This window comes from Hyla sarda, chromosome 2 (genome assembly GCF_029499605.1).
Source record: "Hyla sarda isolate aHylSar1 chromosome 2, aHylSar1.hap1, whole genome shotgun sequence".
Classification (NCBI taxonomy): domain Eukaryota; kingdom Metazoa; phylum Chordata; class Amphibia; order Anura; family Hylidae; genus Hyla; species Hyla sarda.
The window spans coordinates 5,352,612-5,366,150 of NC_079190.1; the positions used below are offsets into that span (position 1 = coordinate 5,352,612).

At 48.9% G+C, this 13,539-nt stretch overlaps 1 protein-coding gene and 1 long non-coding RNA gene across 3 annotated transcripts in view; one reads left to right on the forward strand and one right to left on the reverse strand.

Moving 5' to 3' along the window:
* Nucleotides 1–3,335, reverse strand: part of LOC130358193 (uncharacterized) — a 223,320-nt gene extending 219,985 nt beyond the window's left edge. The window contains exon 1 of the long non-coding RNA XR_008889433.1: nt 2,677–3,335. This is a non-coding gene — a long non-coding RNA (uncharacterized LOC130358193). The remainder of the gene's footprint in view (nt 1–2,676) is intronic.
* PDE2A (phosphodiesterase 2A) overlaps nt 1–13,539 on the forward strand; it is a 762,902-nt gene that overhangs the window by 228,498 nt on the left and 520,865 nt on the right. The gene's annotated exons all lie outside the window — the stretch shown is intronic.

The window sequence follows — 13,539 nt, forward strand, 5'->3', positions numbered from 1 at the left end:
TATCTCATCCAACCAGGTGTGATACAGCCTCCACACATCTCAGTAGTTCTCTGTGTCTTTCCATGAAGTATCCCCTTGTTCATTTGCTGCCGTCTCTTTGGCTGGGAGGTTGCCGCTCGTCTCTGGAGATGATCAGCGTCTCCTCTTTCTATCGGAGGAATAATTACAGAGAAGAGGTAATGACGATAATCGGTTATAAGAGGCAGAGATCTGCGGTGAGTGGCGACAGCTGCGTCCTCCCGGTCACCCGCTCGGGCTGAGGCTTCGCTTTCTCTGCCGCCATTCACACTGCAGACAGGGCCTTTGTATGGCGGCGGCTCTCACCTGTGCACCTGTATTCTTTGCCCTCTCGAAGCCTCCGTGTCAGCGATCAACAACTGGTGATGACAGTCTTATATGAGAGGAGACACTCGAGATGACACCAGTGAGAAACGTCTATACAGCGCAGTGAATAGCGCCAGACCGCTCCCTCATATCTTACGTGGCGTAAGTGGTTTAACCCACAGATCCTCAGTAGACCCCACAATATCCTTCTCCAATGAAAGCTGTTGCCTTACACAAAGCCCACTTACTGCCCCCCCCCCACTTACTTCACTTACACAAAACCCACTTACTGCCCCCCCCCCCACTTACTTCACTTACACAAAGCCCACTTACTGCCCCCCCCCACTTACTTCACTTACACAAAGCCCACTTACTGCCCCCCCCCCCCACTTACTTCACTTACACAAAGCCCACTTACTGCCCCCCCCCCACTTACTTCACTTACACAAAACCAACTTACCTCCCTCCACTTACTTCACTAATACATAACCCACTTACCTCCCTCCACTTACTTCACTAATACATAACCCACTTACCTCCCTCCACTTACTTCACTAATACATAACCCACTTACCTCCCTCCACTTACTTCACTAATACATAACCCACTTACCTCCCTCCACTTACTTCACTTACACAAAACCAACTTACCTCCCTCCACTTACTTCACTAATACATAACCCACTTACCTCCCTCCACTTACTTCACTTACACAAAACCAACTTACCTCCCTCCACTTACTTCACTAATACATAACCCACTTACCTCCCTCCACTTACTTCACTTACACAAAACCAACTTACCTCCCTCCACTTACTTCACTAATACATAACCCACTTACCTCCCTCCACTTACTTCACTTACACAAAACCAACTTACCTCCCTCCACTTACTTCACTAATACATAACCCACTTACCTCCCTCCACTTACTTCACTTACACAAAACCAACTTACCTCCCTCCACTTACTTCACTAATACATAACCCACTTACCTCCCTCCACTTACTTCACTTACACAAAACCAACTTACCTCCCTCCACTTACTTCACTAATACATAACCCACTTACCTCCCTCCACTTACTTCACTTACACAAAACCAACTTACCTCCCTCCACTTACTTCACTAATACATAACCCACTTACCTCCCTCCACTTACTTCACTAATACATAACCCACTTACCTCCCTCCACTTACTTCACTTACACAAAACCAACTTACCTCCCTCCACTTACTTCACTAATACATAACCCACTTACCTCCCTCCACTTACTTCACTTACACAAAACCAACTTACCTCCCTCCACTTACTTCACTAATACATAACCCACTTACCTCCCTCCACTTACTTCGCTTACACAAAACCAACTTACCTCCCTCCACTTACTTCACTAATACATAACCCACTTACCGCCCTCCACTTACTTCACTTACACAAAACCAACTTACCTCCCTCCACTTACTTCACTAATACATAACCCACTTACCTCCCTCCACTTACTTCACTTACACAAAACCAACTTACCTCCCTCCACTTACTTCAATAATACATAACCCACTTACCTCCCTCCACTTACTTCACTTACACAAAACCAACTTACCTCCCTCCACTTACTTCACTAATACATAACCCACTTACCTCCCTCCACTTACTTCACTTACACAAAACCAACTTACCTCCCTCCACTTACTTCACTAATACATAACCCACTTACCTCCCTCCACTTACTTCACTAATACATAACCCACTTACCTCCCTCCACTTACTTCACTTACACAAAACCAACTTACCTCCCTCCACTTACTTCACTAATACATAACCCACTTACCTCCCTCCACTTACTTCACTAATACATAACCCACTTACCTCCCTCCACTTACTTCACTAATACATAACCCACTTACCTCCCTCCACTTACTTCGCTTACACAAAACCAACTTACCTCCCTCCACTTACTTCTGTGGTAGCTTGGGGGGTGTAGGTGGTGTAGCTGTGAAGTGATGAAAAGGTGTTGGATTAACCCTTAACTGTTGTGACGCCAGGGTGCGGGTTCTTCCTCAGTATATATATATATCCCACCGCCACCCGTCCCAGGAACGATAGGGAGGAATAAAGGATTTTCCACAACCGGAGGATTAGTAAACTGTAGATAACTTTACTGCAGCTTTTATGCAGGTTGATAACGGTAAACAGTCTATACAGAAGAGTCGTCTGTAAGTTCCTCACAGTTGGTTGGGACCTTGTAGTATATAAGTTCTGAGTCTTGAATGACGCTGTTCTGCTGGATTTAGGGGAATTATTAAGGTCCAGCAGTCACGTAGGATTAACGGGATTTAGAGTTGGTAGACTCACGTTTAGTAAGCTGCTGAATTGGTAGGCTTCAGGCCTAGTTTGGTCTTGTAGGTTTGCACGGATCTCCTCTCTCTCTGCTAGTCCGGAACCCATGAGAGATGTTACTGCTTTGCAGTACAGGAACCAAGAGAGCGAGGATTGGTTAACAGCCCCCTTATATGGAGAGGGGCAGGCTTAGAGCTCATTGGTTCCCACCAGCTGTCAGTCCTTTCACAAAGCATTATGGTACATCATGTGACTACATCATGTGACCTGGAAGGTCCTTAAGCTTAACCTAACATTAGACTTATTAGTCATGTGACCTAAGGTCCTGGAAGTACTATACACATAATAAAAAATATACAATTTATATACATCTGTGGTAGCAGCCTTGGGGGGTGTAGTGTAGTTGGGGTGTTGCTTCGGTATATGAGGGGTTAACTTAACCCCTGTCACTCGTGACGCCAGGGTGAGGGTTAATTCGCTGAGGTAAATCTCCGGCCTATCGCCACCCTTCCCAGGAACGATAGGTGCGCGCTTAAATGAATGAAGGTCCACAATGGAGATGAACTTGGACTTGTATAAACTTTACTGAGGTACTTGCGGTACATCCAATTAACAGCAACAGTCTCAGTAATACAGTCTCTATACAGCACGGCAGTGATTGACAGATGCCGCGGACCATTGACTTATCCAATGACTAGCAGAATTAGGATTGATGCAGAGATCCGTCCGGATTTAGGGGTCTATTTAGGTCCGGTGATCTTGCGGAGTTAACAGGGATTGAGGTAACTCATAGTTCTGTAAGATGGCCGTGTCCGCAAGGCTTGGGCCTAGTCACTGCTGACGACAGCTGCGCAGATCCGTCCTCATCAGCAGCCCACGAGGAAAGAAAAAAAGATTAATGGCCGCCGCTCCCTTATATGGGCAGGGGCAGGGCCATTTTGGATTAGTCCATGTCAGCTGTCACTCACCGTTACAATGCATGGTGGGCGATCACCTGACTTCCTCCAAAGGTCCTTGAACCAGAAACCATAGAGTTTTGGAACGCATCACGTGACCCGCAAGTCCTGCGACACTACAACAAGGTAAGTACACTTTATTTACATATTTACACATTGAATTTGAATAATTTTAACTATTACAGGGGTGACAAGGGGCTAACTATTGATGAGGACCCCACCGGTAGCTAGGGACTCTGACTTTGGGGACCTCACCACAAGGTAACGGATGCAATCCGGTACCGGGACACCACACATCAAACAACATAAAATTAAAGAAGGAAGAAGTGACAATAGGATATCCCACTAGGAGGATCCTACCGGTACGCAGGAACTCTTACTTTAGGGACTTAACACACAAGGTATGGTACAAGATACAGTACCGGGACACCTCACTTCACCTACACAAAACCCACTTACCTCCCTTCACTTACACAAAACCCACTTACCTCCCTTCACTTACTTCACTTACACAAAACCAGGGCTGGTGCAAGGATTTTTGCCACCCTAGGCGAAAGCTAATTTTTCTGCCCCTGGCTCCGCCCATTGTCTCCGCCCTTTGACCCGCCCCTTTTCACAGCTCTACCTATTTAATGATTTTTGCTGTAAGCTACCATGACATGCAGGGATTTGTAATTCTGCACTGAACTCAAACTAGTAAGCTCTCCATTTATAGAAAAACTACAAGTTCCAGCATGCGTTCACAATTAGAGGCTGTCTGTTGCTGTCAGGGCATGCTGGGAGTTGTAGTTTTGCAACAATTGCAGAGCCCCAGGTTGGAGATCTACCCTCCCAATGGATAAATGAAACAGGAGACAAAGGAGACGCTTATCAGCTCGAACTACAGAGGAGCCGCTTATCATCTCGCAATACAGAGGAGCCGCTTATCATCTCGCAATACAGAGGAGCCGCTTATCATCTCACACTACAGAGGAGCCGCTTATCATCTCGCACTACAGAGGAGCCGCTTATCATCTCACACTACAGAGGAGCCGCTTATCATCTCGCACTACAGAGGAGCCGCTTATCATCTCACACTACAGAGGAGCCACTTATCATCTCGCACTACAGAGGAGCCGCTTATCATCTCGCAATACAGAGGAGCCGCTTATCATCTCGCACTACAGAGGAGCCGCTTATCATCTCTCACTACAGAGGAGCCGCTTATCATCTCGCAATACAGAGGAGCCGCTTATCATCTCGCAATACAGAGGAGCCGCTTATCATCTCGCACTACAGAGGAGCCGCTTATCATCTCGCACTACAGAGGAGCCGCTTATCAGCTCGCAATACAGAGGAGCCGCTTATCATCTCGCACTACAGAGGAGCCGCTTATCATCTCTCACTACAGAGGAGCCACTTATCATCTCGCAATACAGAGGAGCAGCTTATCATCTCGCACTACAGAGGAGCCGCTTATCATCTCGCAATACAGAGGAGCCGCTTATCATCTCACACTACAGAGGAGCCACTTATCATCTCGCAATACAGAGGAGCCGCTTATCATCTCGCACTACAGAGGAGCCGCTTATCATCTCGCACTACAGAGGAGCCGCTTATCATCTCGCAATACAGAGGAGCCGCTTATCATCTCGGACTACAGAGGATCCGCTTATCATCTCACACTACAGAGGAGCCACTTATCATCTCGCAATACAGAGGAGCCGCTTATCATCTCACACTACAGAGGAGCCGCTTATCATCTCGCACTACAAAGGAGCCGCTTATCATCTCGCACTACAAAGGAGCCGCTTATCATCTCGCACTACAAAGGAGCCGCTTATCATCTCGCACTACAAAGGAGCCGCTTATCATCTCGCAATACAGAGGATCCGCTTATCATCTCGCACTACAAAGGAGCCGCTTATCATCTCGCACTACAAAGGAGCCGCTTATCAGCTCGAACTACAGAGGAGCCGCTTATCATCTCGCAATACAGAGGAGCCGCTTATCATCTCGCAATACAGAGGAGCCGCTTATCATCTCACACTACAGAGGAGCCGCTTATCATCTCGCACTACAGAGGAGCCGCTTATCATCTCGCACTACAGAGGAGCCGCTTATCATCTCGCAATACAGAGGAGCCGCTTATCATCTCGGACTACAGAGGATCCGCTTATCATCTCGCACTACAAAGGAGCCGCTTATCATCTCGCACTACAAAGGAGCCGCTTATCATCTCGCACTACAGAGGAGCCGCTTATCATCTCGCAATACAGAGGAGCCGCTTATCATCTCGCACTACAGAGGAGCCGCTTATCATCTCACACTACAGAGGAGCCGCTTATCATCTCGCACTACAGAGGAGCCGCTTATCATCTCGCACTACAGAGGAACCGCTTATCATCTCGCAATACAGAGGAGCCACTTATCATCTCACACTACAGAAGAGCCGCTTATCATCTCACACTACAGAGGAGCTGCTTATCATCTCGCACTACAGAGGAGCCGCTTATCATCTCACACTACAGAGGAGCCGCTTATCATCTCACACTACAGAGGAGCTGCTTATCATCTCGCACTACAGAGGAGCCGCTTATCATCTCACACTACAGAGGAGCCGCTTATCATCTCGCACTACAGAGGAGCCACTTATCATCTTGCAATACAGAGGAGCCGCTTATCATCTTGCAATACAGAGGAGCCGCTTATCATCTCGCACTACAGAGGAGCCACTTATCATCTCGGACTACAGAAGAGCCGCTTATCATCTTGCAATACAGAGGAGCCGCTTATCATCTCGGACTACAGGAGGAGCCGCTTATCATCTCGGACTACAGAGGAGCCACTTATCATCTTGCAATACAGAGGAGCCGCTTATCATCTCGGACTACAGAGGAGCCACTTATCATCTTGCAATACAGAGGAGCCGCTTATCATCTCGGACTACAGGAGGAACCGCTTATCATCTCGGACTACAGAGGAGCCGCTTATCATCTCGCACTACAGATGAGCCGCTTATCATCTCGCACTACAGAGGAGCCGCTTATCATTTTGCACTACAGAGGAGCCGCTTATCATCTCGCACTACAGAGAAGCCACTTATCATCTCGCACTACAGAGGAGCCGCTTATCATCTCGCACTACAGAGGAGCCGCTTATCATCTCGCACTACAGAGGAGCCGCTTATCATCTCGCAATACAGAGGAGCCGCTTATCATCTCGGACTACAGAGGATCCGCTTATCATCTCGCACTACAGAGGAGCCGCTTATCAGCTCGCACTACAGAGGAGCCGCTTATCAGCTCGCACTACAGAGGAGCCGCTTATCAGCTCGCACTACAGAGGAGCCACTTATCATCTTGCAATACAGAGGAGCCGCTTATCATCTCACACTACAGAGGAGCCGCTTATCATCTCGCAATACAGAGGAGCCGCTTATCATCTCGCACTACAGAGGAGCCACTTATCATCTCGCAATACAGAGGAGCCTCTTATCATCTCGGACTACAGGAGGAGCCGCTTATCATCTCGGACTACAGAGGAGCCGCTTATCATCTCGCACTACAGAGTAGCCGCTTATCATCTCGCACTACAGAGGAGCCGCTTATCATCTCGCAATACAGAGGAGCCGCTTATCATCTCGCAATACAGAGGAGCCGCTTATCATCTCGCAATACAGAGGAGCCGCTTATCATCTCACAATACAGAGGAGACGCTTATCATCTCGCAATACAGAGGAGCCGCTTATCATCTCATACTACATAGGAGCCGCTTATCATCTCGTACTACAGAGGAGCCGCTTATCATCTCACACTACAGAGGAGCCGCTTATCATCTTGCACTACAGAGGAGCCACTTATCAGCTCGAACTACAGAGGAGCCGCTTATCTGCTCGAACTACAGAGGAGCCGCTTATCATCTCGCAATACAGAGGAGTCGCTTATCATCTCGGACTACAGAGGAGCCGCTTATCATCTCGCAATACAAAGGAGCCGCTTATCATCTTGCACTACAGAGGAGCCGCTTATCATCTCTCACAACAGAGGAGCCGCTTATCATCTCGCACTACAGAGGAGCCGCTTATCATCTCGGACTACAGAGGAGCCACTTATCATCTCTCACAACAGAGGAGCCGCTTATCATCTCGCACTACAGAGGAGCCGCTTATCATCTCACACTACAGAGGAGCCGCTTATCATCTCGCACTACAGAGGAGCCGCTTATCATCTCACACTACAGAGGAGCCGCTTATCATCTCGCACTACAGAGGAGCCGCTTATCATCTCGCAATACAGAGGAGCCGCTTATCAGCTCGCACTACAGAGGAGCCGCTTATCAGCTCGCACTACAGAGGAGCCGCTTATCAGCTCGCACTACAGAGGAGCCGCTTATCATCTGGGACTACAGAGGAGCCGCTTATCATCTCACACTACAGAGGAGCTGCTTATCATCTGGGACTACAGAGGAGCCGCTTATCATCTCACACTACAGAGGAGCCGCTTATCATCTCGCACTACAGAGGAGCCGCTTATCATCTCGCACTACAGAGGAGCCGCTTATCATCTCGCACTACAGAGGAGCCGCTTATCATCTCGCACTACAGAGGAGCCGCTTATCATCTCACACTACAGAGGAGCCGCTTATCATCTCGCAATACAGAGGAGCCGCTTATCAGCTCGCACTACAGAGGAGACGCTTATCATCTCGCAATACAGAGGAGCCGCTTATCATCTCGCAATACAGAGGAGCAGTTTATCATCTGGCAATACAGAGGAGCAGCTTATCATCTCGCACTACAGAGGAGCCGCTTATCAGCTCGCACTACAGAGGAGACGCTTATCATCTCACACTACAGAGGAGCCGCTTATCATCTCGCACTACAGAGGAGCCGCTTATCATCTCGCACTACAGAGGAGCCGTTTATCATCTCGCACTACAGAGGAGCCGTTTATCATCTCGCACTACAGAGGAGCCGTTTATCATCTCGCACTACAGAGGAGCCGCTTATCAGCTCGAACTACAGAGGAGCCACTTATCATCTTGCACTACAGAGGAGCCGCTTATCATCTCGCACTACAGAGGAGCCGCTTATCATCTCGCACTACAGAGGAGCCACTTATCATCTCGCACTACAGAGGAGCCGCTTATCATCTCGCACTACAGAGGAGCCGCTTATCATCTCGCACTACAGAGGAGCCGCTTATCAGCTCGCACTACAGAGGAGCCACTTATCATCTTGCAATACAGAGGAGCCGCTTATCATCTCACACTACAGAGGAGCCGCTTATCATCTCACACTACAGAGGAGCCGCTTATCATCTCGCACTACAGAGGAGCCGCTTATCATCTCGCAATACAGAGGAGCCGCTTATCATCTCGCACTACAGAGGAGCCACTTATCATCTCGCAATACAGAGGAGCCTCTTATCATCTCGGACTACAGGAGGAGCCGCTTATCATCTCGGACTACAGAGGAGCCGCTTATCATCTCGCACTACAGAGTAGCCGCTTATCATCTCGCACTACAGAGGAGCCGCTTATCATCTCGCAATACAGAGGAGCCGCTTATCATCTCTCACTACAGAGGAGCCGCTTATCATCTCGCAATACAGAGGAGCCGCTTATCATCTCGCAATACAGAGGAGCCGCTTATCATCTCGCAATACAGAGGAGCCGCTTATCATCTCACAATACAGAGGAGACGCTTATCATCTCGCAATACAGAGGAGCCGCTTATCATCTCATACTACATAGGAGCCGCTTATCATCTCGTACTACAGAGGAGCCGCTTATCATCTCACACTACAGAGGAGCCGCTTATCATCTTGCACTACAGAGGAGCCACTTATCAGCTCGAACTACAGAGGAGCCGCTTATCATCTCGCAATACAGAGGAGCCGCTTATCATCTCACACTACAGAGGAGCCGCTTATCATCTCGCAATACAGAGGAGCCGCTTATCATCTTGCACTACAGAGGAGCCGCTTATCATCTCTCACAACAGAGGAGCCGCTTATCATCTCGCACTACAGAGGAGCCGCTTATCATCTCGGACTACAGAGGAGCCACTTATCATCTCTCACAACAGAGGAGCCGCTTATCATCTCGCACTACAGAGGAGCCGCTTATCATCTCACACTACAGAGGAGCCGCTTATCATCTCGCACTACAGAGGAGCCGCTTATCATCTCACACTACAGAGGAGCCGCTTATCATCTCGCACTACAGAGGAGCCGCTTATCATCTCGCAATACAGAGGAGCCGCTTATCAGCTCGCACTACAGAGGAGCCGCTTATCAGCTCGCACTACAGAGGAGCCGCTTATCAGCTCGCACTACAGAGGAGCCGCTTATCATCTGGGACTACAGAGGAGCCGCTTATCAGCTCGCACTACAGAGGAGCCGCATATCAGCTTGCACTACAGAGGAGCCGCTTATCAGCTCGCACTACAGAGGAGCCGCTTATCATCTCACACTACAGAGGAGCCGCTTATCATCTCGCACTACAGAGGAGCCGCTTTTCATCTCGCACTACAGAGGAGCCGCTTATCATCTCGCACTACAGAGGAGCCGCTTATCATCTCGCACTACAGAGGAGCCGCTTATCATCTCACACTACAGAGGAGCCGCTTATCATCTCGCAATACAGAGGAGCCGCTTATCAGCTCGCACTACAGAGGAGACGCTTATCATCTCGCAATACAGAGGAGCCGCTTATCATCTCGCAATACAGAGGAGCAGCTTATCATCTCGCAATACAGAGGAGCAGCTTATCATCTCGCACTACAGAGGAGCCGCTTATCATCTCGCAATACAGAGGAGCCGCTTATCAGCTCGCACTACAGAGGAGCCGCTTATCAGCTCGCACTACAGAGGAGCCGCTTATCAGCTCGCACTACAGAGGAGCCGCTTATCATCTGGGACTACAGAGGAGCCGCTTATCAGCTCGCACTACAGAGGAGCCGCATATCAGCTTGCACTACAGAGGAGCCGCTTATCAGCTCGCACTACAGAGGAGCCGCTTATCATCTCACACTACAGAGGAGCCGCTTATCATCTCGCACTACAGAGGAGCCGCTTTTCATCTCGCACTACAGAGGAGCCGCTTATCATCTCGCACTACAGAGGAGCCGCTTATCATCTCGCACTACAGAGGAGCCGCTTATCATCTCACACTACAGAGGAGCCGCTTATCATCTCGCAATACAGAGGAGCCGCTTATCAGCTCGCACTACAGAGGAGACGCTTATCATCTCGCAATACAGGGGAGCCGCTTATCATCTCGCAATACAGAGGAGCAGCTTATCATCTCGCACTACAGAGGAGCCGCTTATCAGCTCGCACTACAGAGGAGACGCTTATCATCTCACACTACAGAGGAGCCGCTTATCATCTCGCACTACAGAGGAGCCGCTTATCATCTCGCACTACAGAGGAGCCGTTTATCATCTCGCACTACAGAGGAGCCGTTTATCATCTCGCACTACAGAGGAGCCGCTTATCAGCTCGCACTACAGAGGAGCCGCTTATCATCTCACACTACAGAGGAGCCGCTTATCATCTCGCAATACAGAGGAGCCGCTTATCAGCTCGCACTACAGAGGAGACGTTTATCATCTCGCAATACAGAGGAGCCGCTTATCATCTCGCAATACAGGGGAGCAGCTTATCATCTCGCAATACAGAGGAGCAGCTTATCATCTCGCACTACAGAGGAGCCGCTTATCAGCTCGCACTACAGAGGAGACGCTTATCATCTCACACTACAGAGGAGCCGCTTATCATCTCGCACTACAGAGGAGCCGCTTATCATCTCGCACTACAGAGGAGCCGTTTATCATCTCGCACTACAGAGGAGCCGCTTATCATCTCGCACTACAGAGGAGCCGTTTATCATCTCGCACTACAGAGGAGCCGCTTATCATCTCGCACTACAGAGGAGCCGTTTATCAGCTCGCACTACAGAGGAGCCGCTTATCTGCTCGAACTACAGAGGAGCCGCTTATCATCTCGCACTACAGAGGAGCCGCTTATCTGCTCGAACTACAGAGGAGCCGCTTATCATCTCGCACTACAGAGGAGCCGCTTATCAGCTCGCAATACAGAGGAGCCGCTTATCATCTCGCACTACAGAGGAGCCGCTTATCATCTCTCACTACAGAGGAGCCGCTTATCATCTCGCACTACAGAGGAGCCGCTTATCAGCTCGCAATACAGAGGAGCCGCTTATCATCTCGCACTACAGAGGAGCCGCTTATCATCTCTCACTACAGAGGAGCCGCTTATCAGCTCGCACTACAGAGATGAGCCCCTATACAGTTTTACATTATCAAATCCACATATCTTCTAAGGTGGGGTTCACATATATCAGGCGTCCGGCATAGTTTCCTTCAGGCCTGCACCGGAGGGAAACTGATGCTAGAACTGATCCCATTCATTTCAATAGGACAGTTCACATTCATCCAGCGTCTCAATTTTGACGCCGCATGGTTGGACATAGCAGAGGGCACCGGACAGGGGAACGCAGCTTGTGTCCCAGAAATCATGGACGCTGGATGCCATACAACTGATGACAAGTTGTCATCAGTCATGGCATCAGCTGAGTTCACCTAGGTCGGATACCATATGTGTGGTAGCGGGGTGTGATGAGGGCAGATGTTGTTACCCTAGGGCAAATGGTATTAACCCCTTGTATTCGTGATGCCAGGGCGTGGTTTAGCCTATAACCACCCAAAGGTATACCCCTGGATCCTGGGCTAGGCACGGGGACAATAATGACTCCGACGCCAAGTTACGGATAACGGTAGGTTTACTGAGGGTAGACAGATGGTAAAGTATATACAGTTCAGCCAGGGCCTAAGGAGGTGACCAGTGATGCAGAGACCTAGTAGGACTGGACAATTGAATGCAGACCACGCTGACTTGACAGATGACAGGAACTGACTTGACTCATAAAGCTGTGACTTTATCTTACTTGACTTGATGGCGGCTGCAGGACTTGACTTTGAGGTCTCCAACACTCTGGACACACACACTAGACAAGACTACACTGGACCTCAGCAGGAAGCAAGAGCTAAGAGAGAGAGAAGCTCCACCCAGGACTCATATGGGGTAGACTAGCAGGGAGCCCATATGTCACTCTTGGGGTCACCAGGTCACTGATACCTCCATCACATGACATATCACATGGTATAACTCTTAAAGCAAAATTACATTTTATAACACTTTACATGGTAAAACATATTTACAATTGGAAAATAAATGCAGGGGGCATTGGGGACACTGAAGGAGGCTGCCTGACAGTACAGCAGGAGCACGGGGTAACACCTCTCGTACTGGGCCATCACAAACTCCCCCTCTTAAAGTTGTCCTCGATGCCCAGTCCTGGAGGGCGGAGGACTGAAGTGGCCACTGAGGCTTAGTGACAGTTCCTGGGGCATTTATGCACAATGTCCTTCTCAGGTCTGGATTAGGAAACAAAATAAGGATGAGTGTGGCATTGTGAATGTCATTGTGAATGTCCATACATGCTCTTTAAACATATGAGGTAAATTTGACTTTGTTACTGCTTTCTGAAGCCACTCAAGACAACAATATACTCCTAATATTCACGGATTGGGCTGCCAGAATGCCTTGGCTGCTGGGGCCCCTTGGTTCTCAACTCTTCTCCCCAGAACTCAATATATGTTGTTACACTATACAACAGTGTTACCTTTACATTTATCAATTCTGTCGCTCTACGTACATTATCAAGATATCAGTTGAACCCTCTGGCCAGTAGAGTACCCTGTACACATGGGCAGGAGAGAAAACATTAGACACCTAACTGTATATATTTAGAACTTGTGGACTGGGACAACAAATAATGTTACAGTTCTATCTTAACTATTTGCATATGGACTACTTTTACCATATGTGAACTGACTATGTGTGGTACATAA